General features: G+C 36.3%; 1 pseudogene; it reads left to right on the top strand.

Annotated features, from left to right (window-relative positions):
* Positions 1 to 8956: 8956 nt before the first annotated feature.
* Positions 8957 to 15171, top strand: LOC142975690 (ecdysone oxidase-like; annotated as a pseudogene).
* Positions 15172 to 15371: the final 200 nt, after the last annotated feature.

Raw genomic sequence — 15371 nt, 5'->3', positions numbered from 1 at the left:
TGAACTGAACATATTTAACAATGTATAATATTAATTAAGAATCGCAAATGTCTAAATTAAATTACTCAAAATGTAGTGTGAAAACACGTGAAGGACGCACACGTGACTATTAATAATTAATGGCTTCCATTATTTATCTACATGTACAGTTAAATAAAATTGAAGTTCATATGTCTGTTTGCAAAATACTTAATTGTGTTCAAGTGTTTAAAACTTGTTCTAATAAATGGCCCGGCAATCCGGGCCGGGTTTCTTCCGTAATCGGTGCCCTATCCCGTGACCAGTCATTACTGTCTCCAGCACTCGGATTTTGAACGTAAGTTTTAATCTAGCAACCCTACAGGAAAATCCGGGATTGTCCCGGAACTCGGCTCAATGTCCGTGTCCATCAAAGTATGAAGCATACCTACTAAGATGCACGTGTGACATTTTTTTAAACGTGCAGCTTAAAAAAGTACGTAAACCGGGAGGGAAAGTAATTACCATAAACGCATGCATAACTGGTGTAAGCTCTGATTAGTTAGGTTACAGTGTTTTGTCATTTTCAATCAATTTTGAAGTGGGAGGTATACAAAATTCTGAATTAGGAAACATCAACGATCAGCAGAGTTATCCACCTTACGGTGGTCTGTTTTATATTTGGTTTGGTTACCTTCGTTTGGTTAGTTTGGTAGGTAAATACACTGAATCCTTAATTATAATCTAGATAAACCGCGCACGCCTAGGCTCTCAATTAAATTTTCGGAGCACAGAAAGACAGTGTTGAAGATATTGTTAAGTACTTAATATTATATTTATGCAAATGTAGGTGTGTCATAAAGATGAGTTTAGCAGAGACTCGCGCAAACGTTCAGTGCGGCTATGGCTGGCACGCAAATCGGTCTCTTCCCAGGATTAAAAATACAATATTTGGAATTATTTTGTCTAAAAACAAATATTTTCAAAATGAGTTTCTTGCCTTTCAAGTTTAATGTGTTATCTGTGTGTACGGTTATAGTTTTGGTTTTCGGCAGTCAATTGCAGTAAGTTGTTTTGTTACTCTATTTTAGGACTAGAACTAAGTTGCTTATTTATTTACGACTTATAAATATTTTTATATATATTTTACTTGATATTGTGTTATTGGCAGAATTAGGCTGGGATCGCTACAAAGCTAATACAATTAAACTCTATTTTATTATAAGTACAAATTTCGGTTCAGTAAGTGCATGGTATTATAATTATCGTGATAATATCATCTATGCTGTTTTTGAAGAAAATATTTACATAACATAATAATAAATAATACATAATAAGTAAAAATAATATAAAAGTTAAAAAATTAATGAAGTTGTGAAATAATTATCTTCTGTACGAATTCAGTTTTATTACTTAGTTAAAACTTAGTTGAGGGATCCTGGATTTTTTTAATAAAATCACAAACAATTACACATACCTACCAATGGAAGTCATATATACATCGTCATCATCATTCGGTATATAAAACTCTTATGAACTAACTGCCTCTGAGGTGCGGTCGGAAGCGTATCCAACTTTTCACGAGGTATCGGGATCGATTCCCTGGTCGAGACGAGTCCTATTTTTCCTTTATTTCATTTAGAATATTTCTCAATATTAACAGGGAGTTTGATAACGCGGCCGGTAAATGGCTATAGGCTCGCCCGCTATTACATGAGACTGACATTCATTCATGTCAATATGGATAAGGGTAGCAAGCTTTCGATGTAATAGCCAAATGTGAATTTATTAGGTCGGGCAAAAAGTCTTTTCGCATTATAGTATGTATGAACTTGTAATAAAATCTTTTCTCTACACAAAAAAGCTTGATATTTGGGTACCTCACGAGCTCATTGAAAGAAACCTAATGAACCGTGTACTCATTTGTGATTCTTGAAGCCAAAGAGATTTTACTAAAATATATAATAAATTTAACCCATGAATGTCCCACTGCTGGGCTAGGGTGTCCTCCCGTAATGAGGGAGGGGTTAGGCCTTGAGTCCAGCACGCTGCCCAAGTGCGGGTTGGGGACTTTGCTTGCCCTCAATAAACGTATTAAACAAATTTCAGGCATACAAGGTTTCACGATGTTTTCCTTCGCCGTTAGAGCATGTGATAATTATTTATATTAAAATATATACTTGTCTATATTTAGCGACATCCAAATTACGAAATTATAAAGAAACCAGTCCGATACCTATAAGTGAAGCCAAAAATAACAAACCAGTTTTAATACTAACTTCCTTTAAAATTGTTTAAATTAGCAACAATATGGAAATTAGATCATTTTAAGCAAATAAATCTGGTTCTTTCTTATATTTCTTTCCAGAATATTGGTTTTGAGTTATTTATTGCATCTTATTAAGCTACATGCATAATATCACGACTGATGTACGGAAAGTGTAGGCAGAGGTGTATGAAAAACATACACACAACTATTAAGGTATATACATTGAGGATATTTATAAAACAATCTTAATTTTGCAGTTGTCAAAGAGATCCTTCGAAACAAATATTTTATACTAGTATCAGCCCTTGACATCGTCCACGTAAAATGATTTCCCATGGTAAAAAGTATTGTAGGTTTTAATCTAGGTTATAAGTTTTCAGTGAAATTAGAAAATCTGTCCATAGCTTTTTTTTTGAAAGAGTAACAAACATACATACATACTGACAAACTTTCCCATTTATAATAATAGTGGGAGGTAAATCACGTCGTAAGTTTAAAATAGACATGAATAACAGTAACAGCTGAAATTCAGATCTCGGAAATTCCCGTGTGTTAGAAAGGACTATGGGCAAAAATGTATGGGCTCCGTCCCCACCTACCAACAAACATGGAACTGATACCAACGTGTTCATGAAGTGCCCCCTATTTAATTAAAATCATTTGTTTTTGATAAATCAGTGGGAATGTATATTTAAAAAAAAAACAATTTGTACTTAATTATTATTTAACGTATATTTTTATTTTACATTTGTAAGTTATTTTAACATTATTGTTATATTACAGTACTAACTCATATGTATAATAATGTCCTCCTAGCCGATATACGGCTACGGCGGTCAGGTTCATTGAAACTGGCCATCTGTGCCGGACTTTGTTTATAGTGTCCAAGTGTGTGCACAATACACAGGTACACTCTCTATTCCATCACTCTCATAGTTTGGTGGGACGGATAACCGACACGACCAGTGAGAGGTCAGGCGCAGGACCGACGGCTTTACGTGCTCTCCGAGGCACGGAGGTCGTCGACCTCAACTTCCTAACTCCGGGCAATCTCTAGGAAATTCTTAACAGAAAATCTCAGAAAAGACTGTTTGGCCCGACCCAGGATTCGAACCCGAGACCTCTCGCACCACAGTCGCATATACTACCGACCGCGCCACAGAGGCACTCATATGTATATACTTAATATACTTATATCATTTCCATTATATGGTTAATACATGTTATTGATTTCATATTTCAATAATTATTTTTACTCGTCAATTATAATGCTGTCTAACAGATGCGCTGGCAGATTAAAATCTGATCAGATCTAAAATCGTGGGTTGGAGAGCGGGGGGAGGGGGTTATTTTGTACCCAGCTATCTTTATGTGCATGCGGCGTCCGCCGCTGTGCACTAATTAATAAATAAATGAGCATGTATTTTGGAATTAGTCGTCAATAATACGTTAACGAGATATTTGTTTAAACCGAAGATACTATGAGAACCCCATGCATTTGGGCAATGTCGCCATAGTATAAAAATATCGTCTTGCCAAGATATATCAATTGAGCTACATTTCATTTTTGTTGATGGGTGGGGACGATTCCGCCCATAGTCCTTTAGGCGGGAAAATCCGCTACTTTATAGAATATATGATTTACGCAAACGAAATTGTGGACGTCACCTAATACCTACTAAATATCATTATATCGGCCTAGCCTTTTTTACAACCATGTTGGAATCGGCTTCCAGTCTCATCGAATGCAGCTGAAAAACAGTATTTTACACAAAGGGACTGCCTATCAAACCCCCCCTCGTAAGACTAGTTGTTAGACTTTCAAGCTTTTGAGTATCAAAGACTGTCAAAGATCTTCGAAAATGACAGTCAGGATCCACAATTTGACAAGCATTCGAAAAAAATGGAGGAACTCGATATGTATCAGATGGTCACCCATCTGCAGAACAACTTCGGCAAGCGTAGCTTAACCTCAGAGATCTATCCGTGCGGCTGTTGTTAACTAAGCCACGTGTTCCTCCTCCTTACAAACTCCTACGGGGTAAAAGAAGAAAATAATAAGGATTACGCTAAATTATTTTTTTTATTTAACCCGTGCCTGTCCCATCGCTGGGCAAGGGTCTTCTCCCGAACGAGGGTAGGATTAGACCTCAAGTCCACCACGCTGGCCAAGTGCGTGTCGGGGACTTCTCATGCCCATAAGAAATGTATTATTAAACACATCATAAACTTACAAGGCAATTTAAATTACATTCGTGAAAATGCAAACGTTATTAAAATTTATTTGTATTCATTGGTCCCGTTTTTTATCACTGACATTGCAAAACAATGTAATTTAAACTAATTAATTATTTATATATTCATCGTTAATGTTTTTTTTTTCATCTGAAACTGAAATACTTACCTACTTTCCCATTTATTTTTTCAAGTAGTCGAATTTAAATTAAGTTCATCATTATCTTTTATTCTACTACAGTAATTAACCAAAAAATTGCTGCATTAGTTTTTTTCACAATTATTTAATTATAAAATACATAAATTAAAATCAATTTATTTATTCATTTAGGTCAAATGCGGACACTTATGATAGTCAATAGCCGCCTTTACACACACACACTCTATCGCACGTTCTTAGGAGCATGCAGGATAACGCGCGGGAAAGCAACTCGGTCTTCGCTCGCGATTTTCTTCATGGGCTTGACAGATGAGCGCAGCGCGTGGTCTTTCCCTTCCCCACACTCGCGCTCTTTCACGCGCGATTTTTGTTTCATGCGCGATAGAGTGTGTGTGTAAAGGGGACTAATGGAGTCCTATTGATAACTATTACCCAGGCTTAAGCAAGCACTGAGAACTTTATGTGTCTGAGCAAACATAAAAAAATACGAAAGGTTTAGGAGACGGACCGTGACGACGGCGTCCATGCGTTCCCTCGCCTACACTCAGGTCCTTAACCTCTTGTTATTATTATTCCATTAAGCCACAGTGGTTTGCGAGTTGTCACAACTCACATGTCACAAATAATTTATTTATAGGAATCCTTTTATAGGAATCAAATAAGTTAAAACGGCAACTATAGTCGTACAACTTAGTCAAGAGCCCTGCAAGGCTCGCCGCTGTGTAAGGTATACAAAAATAAGAACTTAAAATGCAATGGCCTGCAGAGTAATGCATCTGACTTTTTTTTTATTACTCAATTCGGCCCTTAATGTGGCTTAACGACTGTTATCTTAATAAAAAATAAATATAAAACAGTAACCGGAACTGACTCTTAACGTGCCCTCTTAAGCACGGAAACGCTCAGTTCTAGTACTATCATACGGTCACCCACCTATGAAATGACCGCGTTAAGGTTGCTTAACTCATAGTGAGCGCAACTGGCTATGAGCATCTGACTATGGCCTGCGTGATACATTTATTATATTTATCGCAAATTTAAAGCAGTACTACTTAATTACACTTTAGATAAGTTGTCAAACTGTAAGACATAATAGCATTCTATTACCAATACAGCTCGAGAATTTGCTGCATACAAACAAAGATTTTCTTCAGCGAACAGAAGGACATATAATTAGGTGTTATGCAAGGGTGTAATACAAGAAAATTGCCAGTAATCTGCTGGAAACGACGTCTGCCGGTAGATACATAATTGTTTTGTGAAATTAACTAAGTAGTATACCTTAACAGATCATGTGTTTCCGCGAGTTAAATGCTACTAAGTACAGTCTGATTTCCTTTCTGTACTGTAGGGCTGCTAAATAAATAAAAGATGTCTGAATTTTAAAAATGCCTGCTCTATGAGGCACACCTTCGTTTCGGCACTAATCAGCCGGCAGCCTACCTATTCGGTTCCGCATTATTCGGATTTGCCGCCTTGCTAAGCCAAATAATGCCTAGAAGTGTAATAATGTGTAGATGAACGTTCGGGATTGTCGTTCGACATCGTCGTGCCTGAATGTTTAAACCGAATTTTGTTGTTTGATAAATGCTGTCGAACCGATCGTGCTAACTCAAAAAAGTGTTTAGAAAGCCTAACGCACTATTTAACTTTGTGTGGTTTCTGAATATGACGTCAACGTTACCTACGACTTCAATAGAACTCTGTGCTTATGGCTTCTGTTTTTGTTTTCCTTTCTCGAAGTAGCTTGCTGTAATGTACTTACTATTTCCGGGCAAGAGTCTCTAAACTAAACAAATTCTTGAATCCACACTGCCTTGCGGGTTGAGGACTTGATTATATACATACTCACACCTGTAATAGCGCAAGGCGTAGGCAGAGGTGTATGAAATACAGCAGCGTTTCGCCTTTAACAATGCTAGTCTCAAAGATTTGGTAATCGAACCTGTAACCTCGAGGTTAGCAGTCGTAAACACTAACGCTTAGATCACAAAAGAAGTCAATAAGAATAATACGCAGAAATTATAATTATTTTTTCATGAATATTTAATTGCCAGCAGTTCTGTATTGTTTGTGTGAAATTCAGTAAGCCGTAAAAGGTTAGCCTCATATCGTCAGGCTTGATGCACTTAGCTACCGGCTGAAACGCTTCAGTTACGTCTGAACAAAACCTGATAATATATTAATACTAGCTAACAGCTAAGTTCGCTAATTTTTCATTTTTTTAACCCTTTACTGTCCCGCTGCTTGGCAAGGATCTCCTCCCAAACGAGGGAGGGGTTAGGCCTTAAGTCCACCACGCTGGCGAAGTGCGGGTTGTGACTTTGCATTCCCTCAGTATATTTTGAATACATGCGTAAATAAAATCATGCCTTTTCTCTATAGGGGTAGTCAGAGATCAGGAAACGCTACTTGGTACGATCCTTACTAACTTCCTTTGCTTCATTCACATCCATACATTTTGTTATAGAGGACCGCCAGTTACGAATACGTACCTAAACTTTTTACAAGACATCGCTGATATGATCTGTGTATGTCTTTCTAGAACAATTTTTAGTCCCTGATTTCAACATATTTCAACATTTTTGAAAAATATGTAGCCTGAGCCTATACTTACTTGATCTCAAGTTTTCTTTCCATGCTAGAATTGATCAACATAGCCGTTTAGGCCTGAAAATCTGGAAGAGAGACCGACTTTTGCATATAAAATATTAATACGGATATATCTATCTATGCTAATATTTGGTAACAAGGTCGCGTTTTACCCAGAAAAATTGAAAGCCTTTGTTAGGCTTAAGATATTTTTTTATTTATGATCATACTTGGTTAGATGCATAATATTAAAATACTTCCCCTCTTATTCATAAAAATATGTGAAGTTATGAATGGCTTATAAAGTGTTGATTCTTTCACTCCTTAGCGAAATGAAAAAGAGAAAACATATTATAGTAGTATTTTAACTAAAATAGGTTTATAGTGTGTTTATGAATAAGAGGGCTTTGTCTATATAAACTCTGTGTGTTGGGCTGAAAAGGTGATAAAACTGTACAAGCGAGCAGAGCTAGGCGGCTCAGTTAGTCATATTGAAGACTAATTTTGAAATGTAAACTAAGTATAAATATCTGTCAGATTACTTACCTTAATGAGTGAAACTCTATTTATGTAACAAAGCATCACATTACATATTCTCCTTATTATATATTATCATACCTAATTTTAGAGGACGTACAAGGTCAAACAAGTAATAAAATGTATTGATTAGGTACCTACTAACGTCAAATATAACTGTATTGTGATAATAAAATTCAACTAAAAAGTAACTTTTTGTACCTAGTCACTTATAATTTGTTTCAGCGATGTCTGCCTTCTGAGAATATAGATACATAAAAGGTACAAACAAAACTAACCTCCGGTGTCTGAGTACATTTAGCGGCAGTTATCTATTCAATAGTGTTTTCTTATCAGAGTTTAAACGCTATTGAATAGATAAACTACCGCTATAGGTATGTACCTCAGAAACCGGGGGTAAGTAATCCATTTGCACCGGAGGCCATAATTTGTAAAATTCTTACATCGAAAAGACAGCAGTGGTTTTAGAAGCTTTCTTTTTCTGTTACATAAATTTAATTTAACTATATACTTTTGGTTTTAAAGCAGTAAAAGGCTGTTATAACATTAAACGTAGACACTAGACACTTAAATAATAGATAAGTAGGTAGAAAAACTGCTGCTAATTTGTTCAACGCAAGTAAGTAGATATTTGTTGTTTTTCATTCCATCGACAAATTTTCAATCGTAAAAAAGGAACCATAGTCCACACTTTTACGTCAAACGATCGTTAAGTGCCTTTTTTATCATTGTAAAGTAAACATTTCAGTGAAAAAGATTATTTTCCTCAAATTGGTCTTTTGTTTGAGAATAAAGTTCAAATTCATACTATTAACGCAATACTTTGTCTGTCTCTTTGTCTGTTTGACTGTAACGTAATCCCGGCGACGTAACACACAAACAAGAATTGAACATAAAATTCATAAGCAAAACAGTTGAAACCTCGCGGTCCACGATAGACTACACTTTTTTGAATAAAAACCACCCCTAAAACCCAAAATAGGGTTGAAATTTTTTATGTGGTTCATGGAATTGTGAGGTTAGGTAGGTCAAGTAGTTTCAAAGTCTGTTCTGCCAGCCCTATTATAATACATAGTTACAGCTCAGCCTTGCTAGGTCTTACTTAAATAATATGCATTACATACTCATCAATGCATGTAATTGTATCCTATAATTACTAACCTATTATATTTACACATATGAAAAATATACAAAAACTAGGTTCATTTCGCGATAGTCGAGTAAGGATATAAGATGTCGACTTTTTTACTTAAGTAGGTTGTTTTAAAAATGTAGTGTTAGCGTAGAATAGAGTTTATTATAAGTGTCAAATTTTGATGGCCATATAATTTGTTGTTGTTGTCGCCAAATAACTTGAAAAGAAGTTGGTGAATTATAAAGCTAACTGAACGGAGAATCAGTGCAGAGGACTCTCGGTTGAGTGTTGTACAATTCCTTCAAAGCAGACTCAAAAATCGTTCACAATGATGTAGTGAATTTGTTCCAAGTTGTTTGACGGCAACTTAACTGTCGATCAAGTTAGAACTATGTGCGAGTGAAGAAGACAAGATGATGAAGTCACGAATTTTATTGTGTTAAGTTGCTATAGACCAGTGGTTTTAACCCGTGTGCCGTGGACCCTGGGGCCCATGAGTGTGTTGTATGGGTGCTTAGAAATTAGTTTTCTTTAGTCAGAATTAGATTGTTTTACCACGGACATTTGAGTCGCGTAAAAACTGATTGTCTGATATATTAAGTAGAAAGGAATACTGCCATAATGAAAAATACTCTGTAAACGTCTTTTTCCCTTAGTGATTCAGGACTAGAAAAGGTCAAAAACACTGTTACAGACTCAAGATACCTTTTCCTCTTGGTGATACCTAAAATTTTAAACAATACCTAATTAATAACAAAATCACACGAAGGTATTAAAATCTCATAATGTATTTTAATTTCGTGTTATTTTTTTCGTCATATTTTATGGGGACCTAAATTCACACGACACTTTGTTTGAAAATCGCGGATTCAAAGAAAAAAAGTTCTTTGTTATAAAATGTCTTTGCCATGGTATATTAATTTGGTTAAGTGAATATTAATTACCCAATTATGCCAAAATTGTATTTCTGAGTCACACATTTATGTACTAGTACCTAAAATTAAACATTCTTAATCAAAATTTAGGGAATAACTCCTATTACTTATTTTGTGGTAAAAGTAGGTAATATCTTAGTGCCGGGTTCTTTTCTCAAAGTAGGAAAGGCTAATCTAGGAGAAAATACAATTTAATCCTAATTTACAATGAGTAAGATCCTATTGCGTAACAATTTCGCAATAACTTTTAGTTTTTTTGGATTCTGATTGTTCGACATTTTAAGTTTATAATTTTGAAGTTTTTCACAGTTGCTCAATAGTTCATACAGCCAAAAACGTCAAAAATAATACCTTCAATAACGGAGGTAGTCCATCTAGAGCACCCAGCCTTACTCACGTATATTTGACAGGTTCACTTCGTGGACTCGAGTAAGTGCTATTCGAATGGGTGCTCTAGATAGACTACCTCCAATAACGTTATTTTGAAAAAGAAACCTCGGCAATTAGTGAAGTATTATTTAATGATGTATTTATTTGTTTCAGCAATATATTGAACGCGATATCGTTGGCTGAAGTGAAACTGTTGGTGCCGTTGTTAAGAGTGATACAAATAGCAATCGTAAGCGTGTCGTCGATAAATGTCGGAGCATCACCGTATCCACCCCAAGCTGTTGTACATGGTTAATATTTACTATCTAACGGCCACATTCTTCATCTATACTAATCCTAATATTATTAAGCTGAAGAGTTTGTTTGTTTGAACGCGCTAATCTCAGGAACTACTGGTCCGATTTTCAAAATTCTTTCAGTGTTAGATAGCCCATTTATCGAGGAAGGCTATAGGCTATATAATAATATCATCACGCTACGACCAATAGGAGCAGAGTACCAGTAAAAAATGTGAAAAATTGACCCATTCTCTCCTATGTGACGAAGCGCGAGACAGCTAGCATAGTATATCACACTAATAATACTTAGTGTAGTAACTCAAAATACATACCCGTGTGGGAATCAAACCCACGACCACAGATAGTGCCTCCCGATGCACTGATAGTGGCGTGGCAACCAACTTAACCACGGAATTGTATGTCTGATAATCGTTTATTTAACATGCCTACTAACCTATCGTGAAGAAACAAACCCATTGAGATTAAAAATAAATCTCATAGTGCAAAGATCACGTTAGTAAGTATAGTTGTTAAAAAGCCTCATTTAAAATGATAATGACATATTTTTTGCAATTTTTTTTTTGTATTTGAAACTATTTGCATGTTCTAGTGGTTTCTTAGATCATTAGTGGAAATATAGGAGGTTGTTATGTTTTTTTTATTGATATAATAACAAAGGTTAAGTTTCTTAATGCCCATATACTTCAACTAGTTTGTGTTAAAATATGTGAACATTGGAACCAGATATTTTGATCCAAACCAACCTTTTGTTATGGCCTTTTTAAAAACAACTCCCGTACTTAGAAATTGCACGTGTCTCGTGGGGACTTTACAAACATACAAACAACGGATACTAAGTACAACCAGACTCGTAACAACTATTTGTGGGCAAATATTTGTTTCATTTGGGAATCGAACCTACGACCTCCTGACGCATCGATAGCGGCGGAGTGCCACCTTAACCACTGCGCCACAGAGGTCTACTTATTTCTATACTGTAAAACTGGTCCTTAAGCCTTCTGCAAAGACTACTTTTGTATTTATTCAAATCTTTCTAGTAGTTTCATAGATTAACGCAGTGAAACATACAAAAAAATCCTGGTATATTATTATGTAATTAGATGCATAATATTTAAATATATAAGCATGTTTATTTAAATGTTAAAAGAGATAGCATCTTAAGTGTTTGAATAAAACATGAGTGTTTTAAAATATCAAAAGATATTGTTATAGAAAATAGATCACCTTTGACATAAACGATGACTAAATTTAGATTATATCGCATTGCCGTCATAATATCTTGAAATACCAGTTCTTTTTTAACATAAATAATGAATACGAATATAAATCTATAGGTACATACATAATATCACGCCTTTTTCCCATGGGAGTAGAAACCAAAGAACACCACTTGGTATCATCCTTAATAACTTCCCTTGCCTCATTCACATCCATTTATTTTATTTACGTGTCTTCCGAAGAGCACAGAGGCGACCAGTTCAAAAACCACTACACGGTCACTCATCTATCTAATGATCGCGCCAATATTTGCCTAACTTACAGATCGTTTACCGACCGGTGAGCGCAACCGGCGCTAGGCACTTCATCAAATTGATATTTTATTAATTTCATACAAAAAATACGGTTCAAGATCTGACAGTGTACTAATTACAAATATGTGTAATTTCTGACACTCAGTAAGTATACCTATTACGTACGTTACCTATATGACTTGTTGCGCATACCGATAATACCGGTATATCTAATACTAATTCTGGGCTAAAAGCAGATATATTCCAGTGCTCTTGGCGCCGATGCATGTAAATATTTGTTACAAACGTACAATGAAATACAATGGCGATTCTAAAGTTAGCCAAACGTGCACGCTACTACTATAAATAATAGTAAGAACTATCAATGTGTTTTCTGTACTTACAGATGCAATAATCTGAATCACTGAATAGGTATAGTTCGCAATATTCAGCTTTATAACTTGCGAGTGTAAACGGAAATATGCCGCTGCAGAATGCGAAAAACAATAAAAAGAACTTAACGTAATCTTCTTCTTATCATATGGTTTGTGGTCAACCTAGTGTCAAAGTTGTTCGAGCCGCCCGAAGGCCTTTGTCGTGGCTTAACGACTGTAAATCGTAATTTCCTTCAATATTTTTTTAAAGTGTTACCATTAAGTCCTTCATACACCTTTGTATAAGAAGTTCAGATTAAATGCATAAGACGTAGGAAAGGAGTGTGTTTTAAAATCGGTCTGTTTGTTCCAGATGGGCAGGCGTTCGACTTCGTAATAGTGGGCGCTGGATCAGCTGGCTGCGTGTTAGCTAACCGACTGACGGAGGTTTCTGACTGGAATGTGTTGCTCATAGAAGCGGGAGACGACCCACCCGGTGCCTCTAATGTAAGTGTGATCAAAATAAATATTGGTTAGTAATAGCCGAGTAGTTTAAGCATTCACCTCCCAAGCAAATGATAGAGAATTGAAATCTAGGCCAATGATGATCGATGCATTAGATCTTTATTGAATGATTCTGATGATGATGATTCTTGTAAAAGAAGACAAAGTCCTCAAATCGCATATCTTCCCTCCTTCTCATATACCGAGACACCCTTGCCATTTTATCCCACAGATACCTAAGTATATTTTCCATAGGCCAAGTAGACACCCTTGCATTTAAGGGGTACCTGATTATCAATTTTTCTTCTTTCAGCTTCCAGGCTTGTCAGTATTGGTGTCACCAGAATTACCCAGTTGGAACTACTACACGGTCAACGATGGCTTCTCAAGCCAAGGCCTCAAAACAAAGAGCATCCATCAGATCATGGGCAAGATGCTGGGAGGGTCCAGCGGTGTCAATTTCATGTTCTACCTTAGAGGCAACAAGGTAGACTACGCTAACTGGGTTCGTAAAGGGAACCCTGGATGGGACTGGAAAAACGTGACGTCATACTTCAAGAAAAGCGAAAGGCTCAACGATAAAGCCATCCTGAAAAGTGACTCCGGTCATCTACATAGCACTAAAGGATATTTATCCGTAACTAGACCGAGTTGGGGTTCGAAAATGACTGAATATTTAAAAGCCTTTGAAGAAAATGGACACGATATTCTTGTAGAAAATAATGGGTACTGGCAATTGGGTTACGCACCTGCAAGTTTCACTGCCGATAAAAGCTTGCGTCAAAACACAGCCAGCTTTCTTAAAACCTGTAAAAGATCGCAAGAATTTATTCGTTCTCAAAAATACTAAGGCGAGAAAGATCTTGTTCGATAAGATGAAAAGAGCAGTCGGAGTCGAAGTGAAACTTCCAAACGGCAAAGTTATTAACCTAATGACAAGAAATGAGGTTATTTTATCAGCTGGTGCCATAAATACTCCTCAACTGCTAATGCTTTCGGGTATTGGACCTCAGAAACATCTACAAGATATGAACATAGAAGTTTTATTAGACTCGCCGAATGTGGGTCGAAATTTGCAAGATCACCCGCTAGTTCCAGTGTCTATATCCAGGAATAAGCGACTTTCATCAGTTTTTGAGAATCTGGAGCCGTTTAGACATCTGGACAAATTCCCGGTTCCAGCTATTGTAGGTTTCGCGGCTTTAAATGAGTCGCAAACGTTTCCTGACTACCAAGTGTCGGCAGTTCCTTCAGGTTCGTCTGCATTGTTACCTGTTTTATTATGTTCTAGCACGTTCACGGTCAACGACGAGTCGTGCACAGCACTGGCGAAAGCTACGCGAGTTAAAGGTAGCTTGACAGCCTTAGTGGCGCATTTACAGCCTAAATCACGGGGGAAAATCATGTTGAAGACTTCAAATCCGGAAGACAGTCCTTTGATCTATTCAGGGTATTTTAGCAATGTGGAAGATATTGAGGAATTCGCGAAATATGTTCAAGACTACGTCAGTGTTGTGAATACGACGTATTTCAGGAGTTTGGATTCGGAAGTCGTGGATTTGAAAGTGCCACAGTGCGAAGGGCTTCAATTTGGCAGTCTTGAGTATTGGAAATGTTATGTACTACATTTGTCCAGTACACATTACCATCCTGTGGGGACTTGTGCTATGGGTTTGGAAGATGAAGGTGTTGTGGACGAAACTCTACAAGTCCATGGAGTGAGAGGTTTGAGAGTGATCGATGCTAGTGTCATGCCGACGATAACTAGAGGGAATACAAACGCGCCGACCATAATGATAGCTGAAAAAGCTGCTGATATGGTCAAACGTGATTATGGGGTTTATGCATAGATTTTTATTAGAGAATCCCGCGGGGGAATCGTGAACAGAAAGTAACCACCAGAAATAACAAAAACCCAATGATATACTGGTGGTTGATGATGTAAAACAGTAAGTTACTGTTATTATGAAAGAGTAAAGTGATAATTTCGATTACAAAAATGCGATATTACAAATAACTGTGACGTCGCATGATCCTTATACTAATTTTCTAAGGACAGTAACGAAACCAGAAACAACTCCAAATTTTTTTATGACGTGTAGTGAGATTGCTTATTCGCATTAAACGGAAAAACATAATACAAATAAGTAAATAAAATATAATCAATATGTATAAAACTGACAATTTGTAAAATTGACTGCGACTGCTAGCCAAAGTTTTGTTATAATTTACACAATATTTATTAATATAAGTAGAAATATATTAGAACTATTATAAAGCTGTGTTTCTCTACTAACTCCCAATAAATGTAATAAACGAGGAATAACTGGAATGTCTACGAATGCTACGTGCACGTACGTATACGTGTTCGTTAAACTGCGTATGACTTAATGTCCTAAAAAATACTTGGCAGATAACAGTCTGTAAAATATTTAACAATGTTGACAGAAATTATTAGTCGATAAAAATAAT

This window comes from Anticarsia gemmatalis, chromosome 9 (assembly GCF_050436995.1).
Source record: "Anticarsia gemmatalis isolate Benzon Research Colony breed Stoneville strain chromosome 9, ilAntGemm2 primary, whole genome shotgun sequence".
Lineage (NCBI taxonomy): Eukaryota > Metazoa > Arthropoda > Insecta > Lepidoptera > Erebidae > Anticarsia > Anticarsia gemmatalis.
The sequence above is the reverse complement of the archived record's forward strand: the minus strand, read 5'-3'. Positions and strand labels throughout refer to the sequence as shown.